The sequence below is a fragment of the Hylobates moloch genome, unplaced genomic scaffold (assembly GCF_009828535.3).
Source record: "Hylobates moloch isolate HMO894 unplaced genomic scaffold, HMol_V3 SCAFFOLD_33, whole genome shotgun sequence".
Lineage (NCBI taxonomy): Eukaryota > Metazoa > Chordata > Mammalia > Primates > Hylobatidae > Hylobates > Hylobates moloch.
In genome coordinates this window covers 1,175,216-1,182,711 of record NW_026652308.1, presented here as the reverse complement: position 1 = coordinate 1,182,711, position 7,496 = coordinate 1,175,216, and the positions used below count along the sequence as shown (strand labels likewise).

Genomic DNA, 7,496 nt, shown 5'->3' with positions numbered 1-7,496 from the left:
CCACTCCTGGTAAAAGTATAACAATCTCCAGTAAAAGGTGTCTAGGTAAAGATATTAATAAAAAACCTAATCTATCTACATAATTCTGATATGCTTCCTTCCTCCACATGGAGAATCAGCAGGCTAGTGTGCACAGCACACTTAAATGATGTGAACCCTGTCTGGGAACTCAGGCCATTATTTGATTAACATGTTGGTTTCCTATGATAGTAGGTATGTAGGTGCTCTGTGTGTTGGCAGTGATAGCTCATAAGATAAACTTCCTTCCAGGGACAGCAAGCCAGGAATGTCGTTGGAGTCTTAGAATAACCTGGTTATTCTTCAGTCTCTCTTTCTTTGTAGCATTAACTAAAAGGGCCACATACCTCAAATGCTGGAGCCACAAGATGGTAGAGCACGATTAGTTGAGAATCCATAGTGACTGCTGATCCCTATGAATCATAAACTTTTGCTGTGTTAAAACAGCAAGACTATGAAATTCTTTTTTTTAACACAGAATAACTTAGTGTATTCTGATTATTTTGTATCTTGAGTGCTTTTTTCCACATGATACATCAGAATTTTCCTATACCCTTAAAGACGACACAAGAATGAGATTTTGAATGGCTCCACAATATTTCATCATAAGTTTATGTACCCTAAATTTACTGACCTAATACTCTATTGTTGAACATTTGGTTGAAAACAGTTTTCGAAACTATAAATAATGTTGTAACAAACTCCATTGTGTTTGGCATTCATTCATTGTCTAAATTTCACTAGTGCTACTCACATGATTAGAAATGATTACATACTGCTACAAATAACAAAATATTAGTGTAACATAGGTTTAAGAACTATAATGTTTTTATTTGAAGATGATATGATTGTTTACATGGAAAATTCTTGAGAATCTACAAAACGAGTAAAACTAATAGATTTATTTAACAAGATCAGACCATGTAAAATACGTATGCAAAAATCAATTATATTTTATGTACTAGTGGCAAACAGTTGAAAATGGAATTAAATAAAAACAGAGAATATCATAAAAAACATAAAAATTTTAGGATTTAATTTGTAAATACATGCAATATCTCTATATTGAAAATTATGAAACATAGCTGAGAGAAATAAAAACAGCTAAATAAATTTAAAAACATACCATTTTCATGGATCAAATACTCAACATTTTTAATACAGCAGTTCTCTCCAAACTGATATATAGATTCAACTAATCACAAGCATAATCTTACCTGGGTTTTTATAGAAATTGACAAGTTGACTCTAAAATTTATATGGTAATTCTTGCCTCCCTGACAGTAGCTCAGCCTCCAGGACTCTCTTCCAGCATGGCCGAAGACACCTCTTCACATAAGATGGTGACAACAAATCATAGGCGCAGTCTCACCAAATTCACAGAAGATCAGTTGAAAATCCTCATCAATACCTTCAATCAAAAACCTTACCCAGGTTATGCTACCAAACAAAAACTTGCTTTAGAAATCAATACAGAAGAGTCCAGAATCCAGATTTGGTTTCAGAATCGAAGAGCTAGATTCCAGAAAAGACCAGAATCCGGGACATTAGAATCAAGCCAGAGCCACGAGCAAGATCGACCTGATGCAGAGTTTCAAAGTAGAGAAGCCAGATGGTGTTGTACCACCTACAGCGCCTCTCAATTAAGCACTCTCATCAAGGCATTTATGAAAAACCCATACCCTGGGATTGATTCCAGAGAGCAACTTGCTGAAGAAATTGGTATTCCAGAGTCAAGAGTCCCAATTTGGTTCCAAAATTGAAGATCTAGATTTCATCTCCAGAAAAACAGGGAACCTGTTGTGTCCTTAGAACAAGAAGATCAGGGGCAAGATTTCTGAGGGACGTCAAGGTACAGCAGATACATAAAATGGCACCAACCTCACTAGCAATTCTCATTTCTCTAGAGCCAGAACATGGTGAACACAGTCAAGTTCAGTGTATTTGATATTATCAACCTGGGCCCCAAATCTCTCTCACAGTCTTCCTGGGAGTCTATCCTTTTGCTGAAGCTGCAAGCTAAGCCCTCTGAAGATGGTAAAGGACATCGCCAGGTGCAGTGGCTCATGCTTGTAATCCTAGCACTTTGGGATGCCGAGGCAGAAAGACTGCCTGAGCCCAGGAGTTCAAAACCAGCCTGGGCAGCATAGCAAGACCCTGTCTCTATTATAAAAAATGAAATAAAATAAATAAAAAGGACTGCAGGAGGCAGAGACAGGTATAGGAGGCACCACACTACCCTATTGACACAGCCTGGATCCAGAGTTCAGCGGACCTTGAGACAATGAAAATAAACATAGTAATAATCAAAATAAATAAATAAAAATAAAATTTATATGGTAATTCAAAAGACTTAAATATCAAAGTCAATCTTGAAAAAGAAGAGAAAAGTTAGAAGACAAACTATCTAAATCAAAACTTACTATGACGCTATAGTAATCAATAAACTAGTCCTGGTATGAAGATCAACAAATAGATCAATAGAACAGACTAGAGTTCAGAAATAGGCCTATAGTTACAGAACGTGATTTTTACAAAGGTGTCAAATCTTTTCAACTAATAGTGTTGGAGTAACTAAAATCCATATGGAAAACAATAAACCTTGACCCCTTACCTCATACCACACTCAAACACTAATTCAAGATATATCAGAGACCTAATTATAAAAGGTAAAATTATAGGGCTTCTTGGAGAAATCACAGAACATCTTTGCAAGCTGGGGGTAGGCAGAGTTTCTTTAGACAGGTTACAGAAAGCAGTGACCATAAATGAGAAAATTTTTATAAATTAGACTATCAAAATTAAATACTTTTGATTAAAAGACATCATGAAGAAAATATATAATAGACTACAGATAAGAAAACAATATTTACTAAAAACAACTCAATACAAACTCAATAATAAAAGCCAAACAACTGAATCAATAACTGGAGGAAAAAAAAACCTTGTGAACAAGAAGATACGTGCATGGCCAATAAACATGGAAAAAGGTTCTGAAAATCATTTGCTATTGAAAATGCAAATTAAAACCACAATAGGACACCAATTAATACTCACTAGCATGGACAAAATTAAAACGAGTAACACCAAATGGTGGGAAAGGTGTGGAGCAACTGGAATCTGCATACGTTGTCAGTAGAAACATAAAATGGTGTGACCACTCTGAAAAATATCTGCTCATTTCTTTATTTTTTTATTTTTTATTTTTATTTTTTAGATGGAGTCTCGCTCTTTTCGCCCAGGCTGGAGTGCAGTGGAGAGATCTTGGCTCACTGCAGCCTCCGCCTCTCAGGTTCAAGCGATTCTCCCTCCTCAGTCTCCCAAGTAGCTGGGATTACAGGCATGCGCCACCACGCCCTGCTAATTTTTGTAATTTTAGTAGAGACAGGGTTTCACCATGTTGGCCATGCTGGTCTTCAGCTCCTGACCTCAGGTGATGCTGGGATTACAGGTGTGAACGACTGTGCCTGGCCTGATCGTTTCTTTAATAACTAAGCATGTATGTGTGAAGTTGGCTAGGCCATGGTACCCAGCTATGTGGTCAAACACTAATTTAGATATTGCTGTGAAGTTATTTTTTAGAGGAGATTAACATTTCCATCAGTAGACTGTGAGTAAGGCAGATGACCCTCTGTAATGTGGATGGGCCTCATTCAATCTGTTGAAGGCCTTAAGAGAAACGACTGATGTTCCCCCAAACAGAGGAAAGCCTCCAGATTGTCTTTGGATTTTGGCTACACCATTAATATTTCCCTGGCCAACCCTGCTGGTCTACCCTGCAGATATTAAACTTGCCAACCCCACAGTCATGTGAAGCAGTTCCTTAAAATAAACACACACACTCTCTCTCTCTCTTTCCTCACACATACACTCTCACACACACACACACTATTGATTCTGTCTTTAGAAAACCCTGACAAATACATTATTACTTGACCCAGCAATTCTACACAAGAAAATGAAGTCAAATGTCCATAAAACTAATTGTACAAGACTGTTCATATGGTTTTATTCACAATAGGCAGAAACTGGAAACAGATCAGGTGACCACTGATAGCAGAATGGATAAACAAACCGTATTATATTCATACAGTGGAATACTGCTTCACAGCAGAAAGCCGTGAACTACTGATAAATACAACATGGCTTAATTGCAGAAACATTTTATCTGAGTGAAAAAGCCTTACACAAAAGAGTATTTACAATGTGATTCCATTTATCTAAAGAACAGGGAAAACTAATCAATGATGAAAAAGGAAATCAGAATAGCAGTTGCCTCTGGGGATAGGGTAGAGGCCGGGGCTTACTGGAAACAGGAATGAAGGAACTTTCTGGGGTAAGGGTATTGTTCCATGTGTTAATGGAGGTTGGGTTATACAGGTGTATGCATCTTTCGAGTTCATCAAATAGTACAGTAAAATTAGATCATTTCATTTTAGGTAAATTTTATCTTAAAGAAAAAAGAACTATAACCAGATATTAAACTCTAGGTAGCAGTATACATGGTGAAGTGTTTAGGGGTGAAATATGTTGATGTCTGAATCTCACTTTGAAATGCACTAAAAATAAGAGAAATTAATGGATAGATAGAGAGATGGATAGGTATATCAGAATAAGTGTAGGGAGATGTTAATTGTAGAAACCAGATGGCAGGTGTTTGCTATACAGTTATTTCCAGTCTCCTATATGTTTGAAATTTATCCTAATAACATGTTGGAAAAAAAAAGAGAAGTTTATTTCCCTTCAAGAAATAAAGATCCAGAAGCAGGCAATCCTGGACTTAGATGGCAACTCCATGATGACCAGGAATTCAGGCTCCTTCCGTTTTCTTCTACTTTCCTTAGCGTGCCACCTCATAGCTGGATCTCTCAGCAACTATTCCACTCTGCAGCCAGCAAGACACTCACAGCATCCAAGCAATTCTTTCCTGTCTCTCCTGCCTCATCATTATTTCTCTCTCTACTGGATTGCTGTCATCAGTGTACAAAACTGTAGTTATTTTTCTCATCTGAAAAAGATTCTTCTCTTGGCCAGGCATCGTGGCTCACGCCTGTAATCTCAGCACTTTGGGAGGTTGAAGCAGGAGGATCACCTGAGGTCAGGAGTTTGAGACCAGTGCAGCCAACATGGCAAAACCCTGCCTCAACTATAAATATGAAAATTAGCCGGGTGTGGTGGTGCATACCTGTAATCCCAGCTACTCAGGAGGCTGAGGCAGGAGAATCACTTGAACCCCAGGAAGTGGAGGTCACAGTGAGCCGAGATTGTGCCACTGAATTCCAGTCTGGGTGACAGAGCAAGACTCCGTCTCTCTCTCTCTCTCTCTCTATATATATATACGTATATATATTCTATATATATGTGTATATATATGTATATGTATTCTATATATGTATATATATTATATATGTGTGTATATATGTATATATTCTATATATGTGTATATATGCACATACATATATGTATACCCAACTTCCTCTTCTTTTAGCTGCTGTCCTGTTTCTTTGCTCTCCTCTAGGCAAAAAAAAAAAAAAAAAAAATCCTCAAAAAAATAAAGATGCCGCCCCCTGTGTGATTCTGTCCTGCGCAGCTGTTCTCTTGAGCAGTGGTTATTTATATCCATCCACCTTCTCTCCCACCTAAGTGCGTGCCGCCACCTGATGGAAGATTCGATGGACATGTACGTGGACATGAGCCCCCTGAGGCCCCAGAACTATCTTTCCGGTTGTGAACTTAAGGCCGACAAAGATTACCACTTTAAGGTGGATAATGATGAAAATGAGCACCAGTTATTTTTAAGAACGGTCAGTTTAAGGGCTAGTGCAAAGGATGAATTGGACATTGTTGAAGCAGAGGCAATGAATTACGAAGGCAGTCCAATTAAAGTAACACTGGCAACTTTGAAAATGTCTGTACAGCCAACGGTTTCCCTTGGGGACTTTGAAATAACACCACCAGTGATCTTACGGTTGAAGTGTGGTTCAGGGCCAGTGCATATTAGTGGACAGCACTTAGTAGCTGTGGAGGAAGATGCAGAGTCAGAAGATGAAGAGGAGGAGGATGTGAGACTCAAGTATATCTGGAAAGCGGTCTGCCACTGGAGGTGGTAGCAAGGTTCCACAGAAACAAGTAAAACTTGCTGCTGATGAAGATGGTGATGATAAAGACGATGATGGTGATGATGATTTTGATGATAAGGAAACTGAAGAAAAAGCACCAGTGAAGAAATCTATACAAGATACTCCAGCCAAAAAATGCACAAAATCAAATCAGAATAGAAAAGACAAAACCATCATCAACACCAAGAACAAAAGGACAAGAATTTTTCAAAAAACAGGAAAAAACTCCTAAAACACCAAAAGGACCTAGTTCTGTAGAAGACATTAAAGCAAAAATGTAAGCAAATGTAGAAAAAGGTGTTTCTTTTCTCAAAGTGGAAGCCAAGTTCTTCAATTATGTAAAGAATTTCTTCCGGAGGATTTACCAGGAGGCTATTCAAGATCTCTGGCAGTGGAGGAAGTCTCTTTAAGAAAATAGTTTAACAGTCCCAGGTGTGTGGTGTTCCCTTTCCTGTGTCCATGTGTTCTCATTGTTGTGGGGTGGGGGGAGGGGGGAGGCGGGAGGGATAGCATTAGGAGATATACCTAATGCTAAATGACGAGTTAATGGGTGCAGCACAGCATCATGGCATATGTATACATATGTAAAAAACCTGCACGTTGTGCACATGTACCCTAAAACTTAAAGTATAATAATAATAATAATAAATAGTTTAAACAATTTGTCAAAAATTTTCCATCTTATTTCATTTCTGTAACAGTTGATGTCTGGCTGTCCTTTTTATAATGCAGAGTGAGAACTTTCCCTACCGTGTTTGATAAACGTTGTCTAGGTTCCATTGCCAAGAATGTGTTGTCCAAAATGTCTGTTTAGTTTTTAAAGACGGAACTCCACTCTTTGCTTGGTTTTTTAAGTATGTATGGAATGTTATGATAGGACATAGTAGTAGCGGTGGTCAGACATGGAAATGGTGGGGAGATAAAATTATACATGTGAAATAAAACTCAGTATTTTAATAAAGTTAAAAATAAAAATAAAGATGCCTATGTTTGTTGTTTCTGGTTCAATATTCTGTGGTCAGCCCTTGGTGTTCATCTTGCTTGCTGCGTCTGCAATACTCAGTGTAGCACATTGATCACTGTTTCCTCCATAATACAGCTTCCTATACACCAAAGTCTTGACTTTCTTCCCACTTCCCTGTTTCCCTCACAGTGCTTTCTCGGTCTCGTTTGTAATTTACCCCTTTTCCTGGCTATCTCAATGTTGCAGTGCCCCAAGGCTCCGTTCTTGGACCTTGTCCTTTCTCCTTCCCATCCAGTTCCAAGGACTTAATACCACCCTCTTGCTTATAACTATCAAAATTCCATCTCCAGTTCAACCTCTCCCCCAAAGTCCAGACTTATAGATCCAACCCTTAC

At 38.2% G+C, this 7,496-nt stretch overlaps 2 pseudogenes; both read left to right on the top strand.

Annotated features, from left to right (window-relative positions):
* The first annotated feature begins 1,331 nt into the window (after nucleotides 1–1,331).
* Nucleotides 1,332–1,941, top strand: LOC116463319 (double homeobox protein A-like; annotated as a pseudogene).
* Nucleotides 1,942–5,678: 3,737 nt separating this feature from the next.
* LOC116463315 (nucleophosmin-like) lies at nucleotides 5,679–6,555 on the top strand (annotated as a pseudogene).
* Nucleotides 6,556–7,496: the final 941 nt, after the last annotated feature.